Source organism: Tauraco erythrolophus, chromosome 2 (assembly GCF_009769465.1).
Source record: "Tauraco erythrolophus isolate bTauEry1 chromosome 2, bTauEry1.pri, whole genome shotgun sequence".
Lineage (NCBI taxonomy): Eukaryota > Metazoa > Chordata > Aves > Musophagiformes > Musophagidae > Tauraco > Tauraco erythrolophus.
In genome coordinates, this window is record NC_141466.1 from 53,793,411 (window position 1) to 53,812,623 (window position 19,213).

A 19,213-nucleotide genomic window follows, 5' to 3' on the forward strand; every position below is an offset into this window, starting at 1 on the left:
TTATATTTATAGAAAATATATTGATAATTATTATCATTAATAATAAGTTTCTTCAAGAAGGCACGTCTGACACCTATATTTTAAAACACAGAGTACCGTGTCAGGAAGTTGTGTAGTCTGTTGTTTATTCGGTAGATGAAGACTTAGGAAACACCACAGCTGTCAAAAAGGATTAATAAATCTATTCAATTACTGAACAATAAATACAATGCAAAAGAAATGCAAATTAATATTTGTATCCAATTAAAATTATCAGTTGAAATTATACAGATGCATTAGTGTAAGTCTGGAATAATTCCGTGTTTACTTTGGTAGAGGTAGAATACAGAATTGCAGGAGTTTCCATGAAAACTTATACTCTATTACTGGTCTTTATTTTTATAAGAAAAAAAATTAATATGACTGTATGCTCTTGACTGAGTACCAAAAGTAAAATCGTTGAAATGAGTTATGGGATTTCATTTTAGAGCCAAGTGATTAAACATGGTTACTTATCAGTCACCCAGCAGTTTATTTAGTTTGTCACTCATCTGCACTGAACTCGGTAGTCCAAAATCAATATACTGCAGCTGCAGAATAAATACAATATATGCCCTTGGAAGAGGAAAGCATGTGGTATGTAAAATGATGGGTACAATGATCAAAGTGAAAAAGAACAATAGATTTTTATTCTCTTCTTTCCCATCCAGATTCTAATAAAAATGCATTAGCACCGTAAAATGGAAAGTATTTTCACCTGCACGTCCATTCTTCATTTCTCTTACTACTTCTATGAATGCGAAAAATAGATGATGGAAACTCTTGGTTTTCTAAGAAAACTGTTCGTAGTTCTGCCCCAATAGGGATATTGTGTAAGTGCATATACTTCCGCACATATTTTATTACTTCCATATGTGCACACATTTAGAGGCAGACATATAACCACAGAGACACATCCTCTATGTACTTTGAGAAAGAAAGAAAAAAATGTATAGGTATAAACTAATTTTTTGCATGCTTATTTGACTGATAAAAATTCTAAGTAAGGGTAAATCTAGATTAGCTCTAAGGAATAAATTCTTCCCTCTGAGGGTGGTGAAACACTGGAACAGGTTGCCCGGAGAAGTTGTGGATGCCCCATCCCTAGAACTGTTCAAGATCAGGTTGGACGGGGCTTTGAGCAACCTGATCTAGTGGAAGGTGGAGTTGGAACTAGGTAATCTCTGAGGTCCCTTCCAACCCAAAACATTCTATAATTCTATGATTCTATGATTCTATGAAATAAATTTTTAATTAAGTGAAAGTATGCAAAGAAGTACTCATATTCAAAATGCCTTATGAAGATTATCTCATTAATCCCTACAATTTCTCCAGGTCCCTTTGTAATATTTCTCTGTTATGCTATTTACTCCCATTTCTAGCTAATTAATGCAGATGCAAAATAAGAACAGACTAGTCCCTCTGGTCACAGCATATCTACCTGCCACAGCTCATTTTTTTGCCATCTATCATCATTCTTTATTTATAGACTTTAGGTCATTTTAAATCCACATGACTCTGTGTCATTTTGTGAAAGGTATTTAGACAACTAAAGATGTAGATAGGCAAGACTTCGCAAAGACCTTTGTCTGAGGTCAGAAACTGCTTTGTAAATACATGAAACGCAACATGTGAAGACAGTCTCTGTTCCAAAGAGTTCTAAGTCTCAGCTGACAAAATATTATCACCTCCTGTTTTTTATAATTTAACATATTTTCTACTGTTGTGTGTTCCTGTCACATATTTGCAAAACTATCTCTTCTTTCTATCACCTCCCTTTGCCAAAGTAAGTTCACCCGGATAACTGCATGCCCTTCTGCTTTCTGTGCTAGCCTTTAACGTTCGAACACTCTCAAGTGACTGTCCTGCTACGATGCCAGATCAATTTAATTGTTGCAAAGCTTCATGACAATGTGCTGTCCTGTGCAATTAAGTACATGCAAGCCTTTTTCTTTCCCTTCTGTAGTACCGTGTGATAAAGAATCGTTGCTATCGTTTAGCAACACAGAATCCTAAAAAATAAATTATAAAAGCAGTGCTGTATAGTCAGCAAAATGTATTGGTCAAGAGAAGAATAATTAAAAACAGTAAATGAAAACACTGTATAAAAAACCTGAGCCTGTATCTGCACTGACTTTTACAGCTGACCTGGTCACACAAACCCATCCTGTTGCACCTACAAGATATCCTATAATATGAGTGAAAGCCAACCATATCACACATCTTACTTCTGTGGTGTAACTCTAAAGCATAAACATCCTAGGAAACTGCCTCTTACTCCACTGGTGGAATAATGATTCCACCTTAATTCCCAGACATAGAAGAATAATAGTGAAAGAAGACCAGACTTTTGCAAAGGGACATATAAACGTGTGAATCAAACTTAAAAGCATGAAATAACAAAAGCATACTAAAGTTCTCCATGCTAGATCGCTGCGGGAAGACAGGATTCTGCAGAAGAAAGGAAGTTAAAACATGTTAAAAATCCAAATCATGTTAAAAAAGTAAAACTAGAGCTGCATCCTGCTTTTGCACCCACCATCACTTCTCCCTGCTTGCCCCTGCTCCCCAGCCATAGCTTGTTTCCATCGGAGTGGTTTCTCTGCAGCTTGCACCACAGAGACGCCTCCTTCAAAGAGGTTGCAGAGAGGCCATCACACAAAAATGACTGTAGTTTCAGGCTTCATTAACCTTTTGTAGATTTACTACCGATGGCCCGGTAGGCACTCTGCTTACTAAACCACTTCATTTATTGGATGCTGTACTAGCTAACACAATGAAATATGTCTCCAGGAGCCTCTCTTCCAGAAAAGCTTACCCTGGGATAGAACAACGAATAATAGATAGAACAGATGCAAGTAATTCAGACAATCTTATGAAAATATTTTATGGGGATTTTGAGTCCTGAAAAAAGGTTTTTGATGGCTTTATGGCACCTTTCTGTTTCTTTCTTGCTACTCCTGAAAGACAGTAGTGTCCAAATCAACAAACGTGACATTAGGTGGACTATACGGAAAATATGTAAAGAAAAGCAGGTGTTTCAGGAACAAATATAATGAGAGAAGCCTTAGAGCTTCTCCGCATCTCACCATCAGTTAGAGAAACTAGACTGTCCGGCCACATAGACCCATCTTATGCTTGTTGCTTGCAGCAACCTCAGCCTCACTTCATTGTTCAGGTCCATTCCTTCCCTCTACTCTACTCTGGAAGAGCTTTTGCAAGCTGTCAGCAGAAGAAAAAAACCAAGACTTCAGCTGCTTCCTAATGTTTAATTAGCAAAGGACTGAGACACTTTTAGTGAGTGACCTGCCTAGCCACAGATGGTGGTGGCTGGAACAGAGAGATGCTCCGTCTGGATCTATCTCATAGTAGCACAGCTTCAGCCAGCGATCGGAAGTGCAGCCAAACACATGCTCATGTCAAAAATAGAAATTTGTCTGAGCAGTGTGTTGGCACCGCTTTGACAGGTATACGATTTATAAACTGTTCCTCGAGGGGAAAAGGAAGGCAAATTGTTTAAACAAAAGTGTCGGTACTTTCATCACCCTTTTCCTTGGGCAGCGTTTGCTGACCCATGGCTGCGTTCCAGCGCTCTCTGATACCGGAGGACTGCCGGGAAGCTTCTGTCTCCGAACAGAGTTGGGGGCTGCGTTCCTGGAAGTTAAATTATAACTATAACTTTGAAAAGAGCTGAAACCCTCTGGGCTGATATAATGATACACTCTAGTAAAAAGGGAAAGACACGGCTACATTTCGGCTTGAGCTTCCCAGGCTTGGTGTGCTCTCCTGTTGATAGCAGGGGCTGTGTGCATTGCCAGTGCTGGTGGGCACCGGCGGCTCCCAGTGCGGTCTCAAGGAGGAAGAGGAGGCATGCCCTTGCCTGCTCTTCCCACACGCCTTCCCCTGCCTACCTGCAGGTGCTGGCCTGATCTAGCAGGGTGGCATCTGCGCTCAGGCATGACCAGACTCCGGCAACAGCCTCCTGGGACCTTCACTGTTCAGGAATGTGCTTCTGCAGAGGGTCAGGAGCTGCCCACTGGTTTGCTGCAGATTGAGTCAGGTTTTTTTTTTTTCATTTGAGGGCCTTCACTGGATGGACATGTAGCAGCTGGGCTAAAATGACCATAAGGGTTTCCTTTGCACTTAGTGGAAGATTGCTGGGAACTAGAAGACATCATACACCTCCAAAAAGAACAGTCGGATTTTCTCAGCAGCCTTGAGACTTAGGAGCCAGGCAGCAAGTTGTGGTATCTCCTAAATTCCCGTTTTGCCTGAGGACTCTTGGTTTTGGATCCCACCTGCACAGCATCTCTGGCATGGCACTTAAACATCTTTTTTTTTTTTCCTCTTTCACATCTCTTTGGTGCCTTCCTAGCAACACAAGGCAAGACTGTTTGCTGATCGTCCTGCTGCTCCCCTGAGCCCGCAGGAACGCAGCTACCGGCCTTACGCAAAGCAAATGCCTGTGAAACCTGCATCTTCTTGTGAAACCTTAGGGAAACCTTAGGCCTGTGCTAAGAGTGTGCAAATGGGGCTTCCCCTGAGAATTGGAATTCGCCTGAGTCAGCCTATCTTTCACCTCCCTCTACAGCCAGTTGGAACTTAAAAAAAAAAAATCTGCAGTGGTGCTTTGGGACACTCTTTCTCAAGGTAAAATGGATACCTTGGAGATAAGCGACATTATGTTTCATTTTGCCAGCAAACACATCTAAACAGCAGCACATTGTAAAACATTGACTTCTATTGTCAAGGTTGCCTACTGTAATTCCAATTGCCATCAAAGAGCTTTTGACATTTTATCTCAGTCAATAGAGATAAACATTTTGTGCCGATTAACTCAATTAAAATGTTGTGCTTCACAATAACAATTAACAGCTCCAGTCTCTGCAAAATCCTGTTTACGAAAGCAATTTGTGCTAATCTGTGACTATTCTGAGGCTTGAAGCTTGTCACCTTGTGCTGCACTGCCCTCTTTGGCCTCTTTTACAGTGAAAAGCTAGGTTGTTTTAGAGAACATAATCGACTTGGCATACCCTCTGTTTCAAACATGCAGCTGGAGACGTCCACAGAAGACTAAGGGATATAAAGCATAATTTTCCAAAGCACAGAAGAGATTTAGAAGTCTTTCATCAAGACTTAGGCTCCTAGATAATTTAGCTGCGTTGGCAAATCACGTCCTTACTCAGAGAACTCCATTTAATCTTAACAGCAGTTGCGCCTCTTGGTCCACCAGCTGCTAGAAAAACCTCCAGTGTTGTTTAACAGTATGTCACGTGTCTATCACCCTTGACTTCAGGATTATTCATGACAAGCAACACGATATAAAGCAAAACTAACTTAATCTACCCTGAGTTTGGATGAGTTTCACATAGGAGAAGAATACTTAATGTGTTCTACCCCAGCCAGATTTTTATAAACTATGTAAACAAGGACTTTCACTTAAGGGCAAAATCTTTAGTAATCTATAACTTCATTGACTATGAGGTGAGCCTTGATTAAGAAAGAGCTGTGATATAAGGAAACCTCTGTGGCTACATTTGATTTTAATGGAGTAGATGGCCATATTCATAAAACCCAACCAGTCACTGTCAAGCATTGGCCCTGGATTCTGCTGCCTGCTCTGAAGGGACAGACCGGGTGGTCATGCCAACAGCTGCTCGACTTCAGAAGTCCAAGTGAACTAAAGAGACCTACCAGTTTAAAAGTGTTTTAAACTATATTCTATATGATTTCGATGGAAAGTCCTGTGTGTGATTTGTGAACACAATCTACCACATGCAGGACATAATTTTATTTACATATGGAAAGTAAAAAACTCCAAGAAAACCTCTGAAAAATCAAAAGCTGATAAAACTGATGAGGTGTGAGTTGCCAACAGTAAATAAGATGAAATTAATACGAAAGAAGCTGAAGTCTTCCACTCAGTTTAAATACACATTTTTAAAATATGGGCTAGTTAACACATTCTTTATACATATAATCAATAGCAGGAAATTGCAAATTACAGCTGAATAAGAACTAGTTGCTAGTGACAGAAAGTTAGAAAAAAGTGACTTCATTAATGTTCCTTTGCCTTTATTTTCACTATTTAGTAGAACATTCAAACACACACAGTTCCAAAAGATCTGAAATATAATTCAGGTATATTTAATTCAGTCGAATTCACTTTTAAACAGCTTCATTTAGTTGCACCTTCTAAATGGATTACTGTATACATAATTCAGCACACAGTACTTTCCTCTGTACTCTCTCATCTATATCTATGACAATTTCTTTTACTGGAAAGCAAACAAACAAAAACTCCATAAAGTCTTATTTTTATTTTCACTTGCAATTTCCTCAAACCCCTTCCCACCACACTGCTGTGGCAAGTCCTTTATAGTTCCCACAGTATTGCCGCATTATTTTCTACATCCCGTGTAGCTGCAAGGGGAAATAATTCACATTGGCTGCAGATCCACAGGCTCACATGTGCTTAGCATTAATATAAAATCAAGGACACATAAAATCATATCATATTAAACTTAGTCGTAATGTGCAGTCAGTTCCCAAAGTTAGCTGACACTATATGTGCCTAATTTGTGTCGTATTTAAAGAACAAAAAAAAAAAAAAAATATGTATATGTGTAAATAATGTGGAAGAGCATATATTTGGGCTTACACATGCCGACAGAGATTTACGCAGCTACTTGAGCACACATGCGTGTGTGAGTATTTACCAGCGTGTGTACAAAGTGAGGTTACAGAGTTTTACCAAAAATCTCCTAAACGACTGCATTGTCAAGCGTTTTGCCGAACTCTGCTGTTACAGGGTAAGAAAACCCAAAAGACGGAGGGGCTTTTAAGGGAGGAAGGTTGGAAAAGTAGTTAAGGCCAGTCCTGAATGACGGAATGCCTCAGGGTATGAGATTCATTTGTCTTTGTACTAATGGGTTTATGGCTTTCTTTTTAAACAGCCAGCTGGGGCCGGGGAAGGGGTGGGGAGGTGAGGAGGAATTGCTAATCCCGGCTCCTACCCTCCCCATCTGCCGCCAGCCAGCTCGGGCGCTGGCCGAGGAGCTGCTGCCTGCCCCCCCTGCCCGCCCCCGCACCCTGACAGTGCCCGGCCCCTGGACGGTAAGAGGTCAGAGCTCTTTAGGACAGAAGATGACGCGTAGAGAAGAGCGTTTCTCTTGTGATTTGTGGTGCAGGGAGAAATATTTGAAATATTAACGTCTGCCAGGTCACGGGTGATGCGGCGCACCCCGGCTTCAGCAGCGTTATCACAGAATCATAGAATGGTTTGGGTTGGAAGGGACCTTAAAGATCATCTAGTTCCAACACCCCTGCCACAGGCAGGGAAACTATCCACTACACCAGGTCGCTCAAAGCCTCATCCAGCCTGGCCTTGAACGCTTCCAGGGATAAGGCATCCATAGCTTCTCTGGACAACCTGTTCCAGCGTTGCACCACCTTCCTGGCTCTGCCTGGAGCATTAGCCTCTGATTTGGATGTTTTCCCTCCCTGCATTCGCAAAGGGCCAAGCTTAGCCCATTCTTAGCATTGCTCTGCCTGTGTAGGCTATATGCATACTGTTTTGCTAATCTGCATGAAAGTGCCCGGCTATGGAAGGGAAACAGCAAGACATCTTATCTTTGAAGAGATCTTGAAGCCTTTTGAGTTTACTGTTGTGGCAGTCATTATTGTTTAGCATATCCTTGAAGGTTTGGTCTGAGGGACAGCTGGTGGGAATGCAATTTAGCTTGTTAAAATGCAGCAATTATTTAAATATACACCAGGCAGGAAAGCAGAGGCAGAGTGAGTTTCCTCTGTTAAAGTGTTACAATATGGGTCTTTCTGAAAAAAAAAAAAAAAAAAAGAAAAAAGGAAAACAAAAAAGAGCAATGCAATCTGCAGAAAGAGCATTACAAAAAGAAATTCAAGTACTTTCAGGCCTGGAAGCAAATTTTTGTATTGTTGTCTGCAGTTGTTCAGCTACAGCTTAAATCTAGTTTATTCTTAAAAGTTTTATGTGTGAAAATGAAGTGAAAGAGAAGCCACCCCCCTGTTTGTTAGGGCAAAACCTCCAGTGTAAACAGAGATGCTCCTGTAATAGCACTTACTCACTTGGGGATGTCTCTTGCTGGTATAAACCTAATGTTTACCAGCATGGCTCGTCAGTACTATGTACTTATGAACACTATTGCAACAGGAGCAAATCACATCCAGCACAGACGGAGCCTTGGAGTGACCTTTTTAGTTAAGAATGAGAAACAAGGATGTCACAAGTGGCAGGGATAGCTCTGTGGATGAGTGCAGAGCATGGTGCAAGGCAGTAACAGTTCAGGGGTTTCCAATCTCAAAGTCACACTCAACTGGCAAAGCTCAGTTCCAGTACACCAGCAAAAATTTTTGTGACTTGTGCAGGACCAGGCTGGGCACATCTGCACCTCTGCCTGTGACCCTGAGGCTGCGGAAAGAAGCCAGGACTGTGTCTTCAGTTTCCTGAGTTTATGGGCTCGAGGAGGTGAGGGAGGCTGGGACTGGCAGCTGATCATCCACAGAAGGGAGAGCAGCCAGGGGAGGGTGGGCACGGGGAAATATGAAGCACTGCTATTTTTCTGGACGGAGTCCGATAGGGATGGTAGAAAACATGACGCTTGGCCTTGCACAATCACATCGTTCGCACTCGAAGGATATGGAAACGATTTCTTCCCTGAGTGCAATCTGTCCGCTCTGGTGGGATTGAAAAATGCGTGGAAGGGCTGCTTTGCCACAGGAAGGCTAAACGTCCTGCCAGTGCCTGACGGAGCCTGCACGCTGCCCTTGCCTGCTTGCCAGTGCAGACGCCATCCCTCCCCAAGCCCTTCCTGACGGCCGGTGGCCCTGCTCACTTCCTGTCACTGGCCAGGAGCCAAACGCCACAACTTGGTTCGACTTATCAAGGAAGACCCCCTATGGGGCTGCTTACTGAAACCCAGAAATATCACATTGTTGGGGCGAGGGCTAGCTGCTACCAGATCAGCAGCATATATCTGCTAACGCTGCACATTTCTCTGCATCAGGCATCATTGACATTTTATCCTCTGCTTTGTAATAACTCTTTCAATGCCATGGGCCTGCTGCAATTGCTTCAATAGCACCTTCCCTCAAAAAATCAGGTGCAAAAGCAAAGGCCTTCTCGTTAGGGATAGTGATCCCTTTCTAGTGCTTGTGGCATTGCTCCCCTCTAAAGCCTTGCAATCTGCTGCTTTCCAATGGCATTCCAGTTAAATTACATCCCAAGCAGCTCGTCACAAAGGGGTTAACACTGCAGCAGCCTTGCTCGGTGGATCAAATTCTTGCAAGAGCTCTCTCTCCTTGCTTTGTTCTTTAGTGGGATGCATTCGGCAAGAGCAGCCCTAATGCTGTGGGATCTGTTGTCTTTCTTCCACCAGTGCCTTGCTCTCCTCCCTGACTTCAAGGCAAACAGGGCTTCAGTATGCTCCCCATTTGCCTTTTGGCCGGGCAGGAAAAATGTCACTCTTCCATGTTGTCAGAGCCGCAGCTCCACAGTAGCCTCTGTCCCTGCAGGGCCCTGGTGTGGGGACAGCAGCAGCCACTGCCACTTCTGTGCCATCAGGCAGGACAGGGAGAAAGTCCCTTGCCTTGTCACAGCGCAGGGAAGCCAGTGCTGGGAAAGAAATCTGAACAGATGCCACTCTGCTGGCTCAGAAATGGCTCTTCAGTTGCTTGCTATGGCCTGGGTGGTCTGTCCAAGCATTCAGTTATCTCCAATCGCTTCCATACCAAAGGCTTTGCCTTTTGTGCTCTGTACACACTATTGGCATCTTTATTTAAATTCTCATTCAAATATTACATAAAAATGCTCAGGGTCATTCTCTGGCACTGGGTGCCCTGGCACTGCAGCTGTGCCACCAAGCTCTGCCATCCTCAGCCCTGGATGGACACACACAGCTCCTCACTGAGACTGTGATCTCACCCACTTTAGCTTCTTGACACTAAAATTTGCTATTAAAACCACAAAGAGAGATACCCATGTTTATAGTAGTCAAAAATGTCCTGATGGTTATCTCTCAGGAGAAATTACCTCGAGTTGCAAATCTCTCCCTGTCTTACAGTACATCCTTCAAAATGCAGGAATTAATGGTACCTTTGCACCAGTGCTGGACATAGGATGCTGTCTGCAGAGCAGCTCTTGGTGAGCTGAGCTGTAGCTGGGAGTGGAAGATGCCTGGGATATGCCCCGAGACCTCAGAGGTGCTGACATGTAGCCGGGGTCCTGGAGGGGCTTCCCGTCCGCCCAGCCCCGCTCTGCCGGTGTGGTCACCGACGGAGCACTGAGGTTAACACTCTCAAAAGCAAATACTATCAAAACTTAAAATTTATTCAAGTAATCATCCAGCCAACCATCTGAGATGTTGTAAAGGAGTGTGGTTAAGGACTTTAAAGCACTAGAGGAGTTCTTGGGAGCCCACTTTGAGAAAACAGACTATTGGGCAATTTTCACATTTATGTCCCCAGTGTAACATAGTCTGCCTCAAACCCCTGGGCAAAAGGCAGTGACTCTGGCTCCGAAAATGGCCCAGCTAAGCAGCATGTGTTGTCCTCATAGAAACAGAAGAAAGCAGGTGTACCACTGTAACACTTCACAAAGCTGTGCTGACGTGGCATGGCTGCTGCAGGGCAGGGGACAGTCCTGCTCCCCCCTTCCCTCACCTGCTGCTCAGCTACCCTGCATTAGGAGGTCAGGACTATGTCCTCTTTTGGGCCTAACTGGTCTTCAAGAGCTCCTTCAAGCTCCCTGGTATCAAATCCCAAAGTGTTTCAAACTGCTGCCTTTGTGTTCCTTCAGGCAGGGGACAGACGTGGAGGTTGGCAGCGCTTTGACTCTGTCCTGAAGGAAGCCCTGAAGACAGCATCCTGGGGACCCTGAGGCATCAATTCAAAAGTCAGACATCTAAAATGTCTTCTAGCAGCAAAGCCCATTTGAAAGAAATGGGACAATATCACAGTTGTGTCATCAACAGTCATTTGAGTGTCTAAACCCATTTCCTTTGAGTCCTCTTGCATCCTTCCTGTGAGCATTCATGTTCTGTAAGCATTCTTGCACGTAAGTTTATAGTCAAAAACAATTTCCAGGTTGGTCAATTTTAAGCAAATATTTGAGAGCAATAACTTGATGTGCGTTCTGAACTCAAATTAGAGGTGTCCCACATAAGCCTGACAGAAGGAGTTCATAGCGGCGGAGAGCCCGTGACCAGCCAGACCTTATTCCCGGTACCAGCAGCAAAGGGCTTATGCAGAAGCTGAAGGTTACGAGGAATCAGCTGCAGAATTATCTGACAAATAATTAATGGGCTTGAGCAAGTTTAATGACATTCATCTCATCCATGTTTAAACTCAAGTTTGAAGAAAGCTAAAGCGTTACAACTGGATACAAGTGGAAAACAACAATTCCACTTCAACAGGAAATTCCAAGATTTCAGACAAAAGCCTAAACATTTTCACAGCTTTCAGGAAAGAGACACGGTGTTGTTAGATTGGCTCTTTAAATCACTGCCTTCACTACTCAGGTGCATTTTTCAACAAAAACCCTCTTAAGGGGGAAAAAAAGAAGGGGCTCTTATGCTCCAGCAAAATCAGGATCTTTCTATAGAGTTCCAGAACGATCTGAACACAATAGTGTAAATATCTTTTTTTTCATCGCTTCCCGTAACAAGCAGCCCAAGGCTTCCTTCAGGCCCATCAGCTGAATATACCTCGTAGTCTCAGGGATGATCAATTCTGCCCTCCAGAATTACGAGGCAGAAGCTCAGAGGGGTTAGACACCCCACCATACCATTGTTTTGTTGCTTGCCTCTGCGTTACAGCTTTGTCTCTATTGGCTCCGCAGCATTTTTACCTCCTTTTTCATCAATTGCTCTCGATGAATTTAAGATTCGCTATCATACAGACTACAGATTTAGAACAAATAACCCTTTCATTTAGTTAATACCAGCAGCATAGCTATAAAGCTGTAATAGTTTACGACTTTCAGGACATAACCTGCAACCACAGACAATACAAATTATATTACACTGTGTTTTATTGCTCTTTGAGGCCCGCTGAGAGGCTCAGTGCTGTTTCACAGTCCGGAGTAGCAGCTCTTTATTCTTTTTAGCGCACGGCTGAAAAATACTTGAATTCTCTTACAAAACGGTGTGTTTGGGGTTTTTTTTGGCGAGTGTGCCCTCAAAACTGCCTGTCGTTCTCTCACCGTAGAAGGCAAACAGCCCTTTCCATGGAATTTAAGGAGCGTGCGCGCGTGCGCAGAGAGGAATGCCGCCTTCCGCACGCACCGCTTTCTGCACAAAGAGGAGCTCCATTTTGAAAAACAAAACAAAACAAACCACGACAAACCACGCTTTGATAATCGTTTGCAAAGGTGTGGCAACTGAGAAGGAGAAAACCTCAGAAATCGCAATTCCTTCCTAAAACGCCCCTTGTTTATCCGGATGCTGAAGGAATCATCAACGCTGCTGGCGCAGCATCCTAGTCCTGCCTCTTCTTCTCTTGGCCCAGGACTGGGCGCGGAGGGGAAGGGAAAGGAGAAGCCATGTTTTGTTTAAATGGAGGGTCTAAATAAAAAATGAAGGTAATAGAGCTTCAGGAATTGCAAAGGACCAGAGGGAGCGAGCGAGCGCGAAGCAGCCCTGCCTTTTAAGACGCGGAAAGGCCATGTTCTTTTCCCTGCTGCACCTGCTGCCTGCGCGGCGCTGTATTATTGAAGAGGACCGCGGTCCGATCTGCATATCAAATAGCTGATTTGTAGATGAGGTCATTCATTTTGTGGTCGTAGGTTTGCTGCGGTGGGGATGGGCTGTTGCCTAGCAGTAGGCCACAAAGTCCCAGCAGGTTTCTTGAGTCAGCAGCCATCCTCTGCTCCTCTCACCACTCCCCTTCCCTCATTGCCGATTCAAATCCAGTCCTGACCTTAATAAATAAAACTCCGAAACGTTCGGCTCGTTTCTAAGTTCAAAGCGCGGGGCGATGTGCTGCGAATTGACAGCTTCCTTTGATGATTCATTGGTTTGGCGACTCGATAAGCAAAATACAGATCCAGAAACCTCGGCACCACGTGAACGGAGGGATGATGGATAGCGCCTCGCTGCAAAAACACCCTCCGAGAGGCTGGGGCTGCCTCGGTGCCGGGGCGTGCTGCTCCGCTGTTAAAACATGGAAGAGGGGATTAAAAGATCAGCACCACATTTATTTAAGTATTTAAACACGTCAGAAGCGGTTTTGTAAAATTTAAGCTAGTTTTCGTGTATGACTCTCAGGGAATCAATTATGCCTTTCCTGTTAATTTTGACAGCCGCTTCACAGTGGGCAATGCTCGTTTGAAACACTTTTTAAGAGGTATTTTCTTCTTTCAAAAGCGGCTAAAGCTACTTACTTGGTAAGTACAGCACATCAAGCTGGTGGAAACAGAAAAAGAAATCAGTCACCGTTTCAAATTAAAAAGAGGGGAAAAAAAACAAGGCGAAGTAGATGAAAACACGAGTACAAAGCTGCCTTTAGAAACTGCAATACATATATGTTGTCACCAATTGGTGTCTGATAAGTTGGCAGAAACTGCAGTTTAAGTGCTTTTATTTTAGGAGTGATCTGCTGACGAAAGACACATGTGCAAACCATGCCGTTTAGATGAAGGAGTCATATTCATTTTTTGCAAAGTACAATTTATTTATTTTTTCCAGATTATAATGTTTTCTAGAAAGAAAGAAGTACAAAGACCCCTCAGCCCTAAAACAAAACCAAACATCTCAGCACAAATTGGAGCCTTGATAGCTCAAAGCAAAAGCCTCACAAACATCTATTAGAAGCAGGAAATGTCTAATGGAAAACTTACAAACATCTGATACATGAAAGGGAAGGCACAAAACAGGAAAGCGGAGGCATGAACAGCTAATTGCTGTAGATTCCTCACAACATTCGCTGAAACACAGCAAGAGGCATCAGCCAGCTCCACAGCACTGGGGTATACAACCACCATTAAAGTATTAGTAAGAGTGCTCGGAAAACGAGCGCTTAAAAAAGTGCTAATACTTTGGACAAAATGAAGTTGATTCTGCTTGTGACTGAGTTTACAAGGATGCTTTGAAGGTGGCCAGAGGCATCCTGGCATGCTGCTGCTCAGCTAATCCCTGTTACGAAAGCTTGCAAAGAGAGTAATTTAAAAAAGTACCCTTACTATTCACACTGAAAGCTAAGTGTGCAAGCGAGCTCAATATCTTGCCAGCTATTTCCTACATATCCAAACTTGCAGCTGAAACTTGCATTTAGTTTTGATAAGCTCTGGTCCCTCTAAGGAAAATGTGAAGTTTTGAGCAACAGCAATGCAGTGTGCTGGAGCATGGACGTGCAGCAAGTACACAGCACCTATTCTTGCCCCTTGTAAATGCCTGCTGCTTGTCTGATTTGAATAAAGTTATGCCTGCTACTGTCAGAACTGAATTTGGCTCATGGTCCTCATGCAAATTGCCGCTTGCCTGAATGTGTGCACCATATTAAGAATGCAAATATGTTTGGACTAGATGATCGTTCCTTTATGTGCTGTATACCCTAATTCACAAGGAGCTGAATCAGGGTAGTTTTGGTGCGTGCAAGAAGGCAGACTCAGACAAAAATACATGAAACTGTTTGCAAATAAGGTAATGATGTCAACAGATCTGATCTTAACAGCCACCCTTTCTGAATGTTATGTATACGGTTTCTTGGACATGGGCAAGAAGAAAAAAAAGAACACACATTTGAAAAAGAAATAGTCTCTCTTCAGGACATGAAACGAAGTACCTTTTTCCGCACATATCTCAAATGAGATTACGTCCAGGATTCCAGAATTTCCTATCTCCGATGCTTCGAGCTCTGAAGACCAGAATGTACCATTATGTCTTTGTCTGAATTTCAACCCACAGCCATTCTGTGAAGTTAATCGCTTGTATTTGTCTATTGGAAAGGCATCCAACGTTGAGCTGAAGACATCTGGAAATCTAAGAAACAATCCCTCCTTTATAATTTGTTCAAATGAGTGATAACTATACCCATTAAAAATGTATATCTTATTTCTCATTTGAATTTCTATGATATACTTTTTCATTCCTTCTCACTTCCAGCTGTTATTCTGGAACTCTGCCAACCTTCTGTGAGGCACTTGTAATAAAATGTAAAAATTCACATCTGAGAAAAGAGAAATAAAAAACCCCAACAAAGTAGCATTTCTAGATTTCAGAAATAAAACAAAACTTTAACTACAAAATTAATTCAGTGAAATTGTAAATTTTTGCTTTGCTTTCAATTTGCTTGCGCATATTTTAAAAAAATATTTTAAATTATGTTGAAGGGAAAGCCCTGAAAATTAAGGATACCCTATTTCCTAAGGAAAGGAAAAAAAAATCACAAACAAACAAAATAATCAAAACCAAAAACGCCTTTTTTGGCCATATTTTCAGAGCACACTATTCTTTCCTGTGGGAAAAATCACACATTCCTTCCACTGAGATATGAAGTTTGAACTTTCAGTCATTTAATTAGTTCCCAATTCAACAAAGCATTTAAGCGTGTTTTCGAAGCACAAAGCACTTAAGCGCATTCAATATTCGGTCCCTGAATAGGGGCGGAGTGCTGAGCCTCCCTGGAAGCTCCCACGGCGGAGCCCGGGGCAGCCGGGTAGGCCACGGAGCCTGCCAGGCTCTGGCTGTTTGTGTTCCTCAGCAAGAAGGGGTATGGTAGCGATTACATCATGCCAAGAATTAGAGCCAGGCCTGGTCTGAAAACACAAAACTTTTTTTGCAATCCTATATAACGTCGCAAATTTATAACACGAAATTGAAAACACACGTCTGCCATGTGAAGAAAAAAAAGAAAAAAGAATCCACTGGGGATTCATATTTGCTCGTTTTTGACAAGTATAAATTTGAATATGTGTACAAAGATTAAATAATAATCTGATGATGCCTTACGTTATAACTGCGCAACTGGACTTCCGCTGTGTTTTGGATATATGGGAGATGAAAGCGTAGGTAAACAAAATTACATACACAACCAGACAGTACACAATTTAGGCTTCCCAGATCTTCAGCTATGAAGCACCTGAGGGACACATGCCCACACAAATATACACACACACTCACACACAGAGGCAGGTGAATTGCAACAGCATCTTGGAGAATCAAGTAAAAAGATGATGCTACATATCAAACAAATATCATAGGCACATTTTCAGTTAAATTAACAATAAGATTATCTTATCAGTAATATTTTTCTATGTTTTACATTAAGTTTATACCAAAAAGTCTAATATTTGAAACCATGTTTTCCCTTTTTACTTTGTCCCCAGAGTGTTCAGCAATATTTTAAACTTTACATTGTATGCTAAAATAGTAATATTGCCACTTCTGATTATTTCGTATGAAGTTTGTGTCTGAAATAAGCCTGTTTGAAATTTAAACACTCGTCCATTTGCTTCCAAGACTCCCTGTGATATCAGTGAGGAATGTAGACTTGAGCCCATTTCTGGGTAGCCTTTTCAACAAATACCTTTAGCAATGCTAGAGGTAGCAGTCAGTTCTCTATAGAGATAAGCACTTAGCAAATGAAGAAAGCAAAGAATTAATGGGATTCCTAAGAATTTGGGACCTGCCTCCCTGCCACAATGCCACCCTGGTTTACACTGATGTAACCCCAGAATAACAAAATGTTCAATTGGGCTGCTTAGTTTTATGTTCACTTTCCGCGTGGCAATTCTTTAGTTGTATTCCTTTGTATTGTTTCTCTGTAAAGCTTTAAGGATTGAAAATCTGATTTACTTTCTACACATTGTTTCCAGTTCTTCAGAGCCAAATTCTGAAAAAAACACATTATACCCATCACATCAGCTAATGTTCAGACTGAGGAAAAATATCAGGGAGCAGATAAACATTGCTTTATATTTTCTGTTTCACTTAAACATAATTTTCTGCAATGGCATAATATATATATATACAGAAACACCATTTGAAACTGAAAAAAGGGATTTCTAATGCAACCCAATTGAAAAAGTCTATTTACCCAGTTTGAAATCCTCTGCTTCCTTTCAATAAAATGGTAAAACATTTTGATTTTTTTAAAAAGCAAAATGTTTAAAAAGGTCGAGAAATTCTACTGCCAAATGGCTTTAAGCAGGAAAAAAAGGAATCCCTGTACGTTTCATCTATGTAGGGGTGGTAAAACCTGAGGAAGGGAGAATTGTGCTCACGCAGAGGAAGACGCCCATCATGCGTTCGCGAGCATGGAACTGTCAGCCATTTTTCCGCACGCTCTCCCTGAGCACAGGCTGGAGCTGCCCTCACTCCACCGTGTCAGCCCATCTGCTTCTCTCCTCGCCCCGAGAGTGCCTCCACGCATGCAAACATCCTCGGGCTTACTACAGGCGTATCGAAAAAAATGTTTTCTTTAAAAGAGAAGCAAACGAGGAATAGGGAGAAAAAAAAATACTAAAAAATAATCATATTTTCCAAACAAGACAAAGAAATGAGAGGCTGGTCCTGCCCGCCTTGCTCGAGAGAGCTGCTCTGCATTCAGGGGTTAGCCCGGGTGGAGAATGATGCTGTTGTCTCACAAAGGACTCATGTTGAGCTGAATCTTTGATTACAGGACAAGTGCCTGCATTAGGCCCCTCGTTGCGCTCACATTCTGCTCCTGCCATTTGTACAAAATTTCTGAGCAATTTCTTTGTGAATATGGACCCCAACTGAATCAAAGATGAGCTCCTTCTCCCCCACACCCCCCCATTTTTTTTTGCAAGGACCACATTTCTCTTTCTCTGCTCCTCCTCTCTCTGATCTCTCTCTCCCTCTCTCCTTTCAAACCCTCCATCAGGTTAGGAAAAGGGACTGGTACACATCTTAAAAAAATCTAATGAATGGTAAACCCTGGGAATAGAGGTGAAGTTGCCTTTTGGCGTTTAAAATTTTTAAACTTCCCCCTCAAATTCTGCCATGTTTCCTACACAAATGGTGCGTAACCTCGTGCTTTTCTTAACAGGATTTATGCTGTCGGCTCTCTGTACGCTCTGCCACACCAGACAGAGGACTCCAGAGCCGTCGCCGTAACCATGGCCACTCCAAATTCTCAACTCTTGGCAAATTTCTCCTGGTGTAAAAGGCAACGGGAAGCAAAGAGGCACCAGCAGATGCACACACGCGGCGGCCCTGCGTCTCTCTGAGCAAATGACCACGCGCCTATAAAACCTGCCGGATTTGTCGGTGTTATCTGAGAGCGCTCCTTTAGCAAAATCACCTAAACCTCAACATCTGCCGTGTGGAAAACAAAGCAAACGTGTAATCAACCTAGACTGAAACGCCGCTTCAGTCAGATGTCACGCGGGCTTCACGCAGGCTCTGGAAGCAGTGGGTTTTTTATGCATCTGCCCAAATTGAAAAGGTTATTTCGCTGTCTTCAGGATGACTCTTGAGCTGAAGGCAGAGAGGAGGGTTGCTGCCCTGAAAGAAGGGGAGTTGCTAGGAGATAAGTCCAAGATTTCAGACAGTATTGGTCAGAGTTATCTCTAATTGACAGCTGCTTACCCTAAGGGTCTAATTCTAACCTTGAGACCAAAACCATAATGAGAGGGCAGCTTTCCTTCACCCCTGTTTTCTAGCCAGGGCAAGGAGATTACTGCAGGCCTGTTCTTCTCTGGTTTTTGTTATGCTTCTTTTCGTGGGGCAGCCCTGTGAGACTCCGAGCCTGCTGTGCTTTCTGAGGCTATAGTTTGCATCAGTGAGCCCTGTCTGATTCATACCACCTGAATAAACTTGCTCTTACAGTTAAGATGGTCTCACTGGTTGGTGGGGTTTTTTTCCTTTTTTTTTTTTCTTTTTGAAAGGGGGAAGGGTGCAAAGAAATTCTCTTAAACAAAAAATGATTTAAAGACTTATTTTTTTTTAAGCAGATACTTTAGTGTATGGTCTATGGTTAACCCTTTTTCAGGGGGCCTTAGGCTGTCATTGTTAGTTTTAAATCAAGTCCGTGCTGTTAGCAAGTTGCTGTTATTTAGGACTCAAAACTAAACAAAGAGAAACATTCAAAGAAAAGAGATTAACAGAGCCAGGGGAATAAAGTGGGGTAGGGTTTTTAAATTTTTTTTTAAACTGACTAGACTTGCTAGGATATTGATTTATGAAGAAAATGTCTT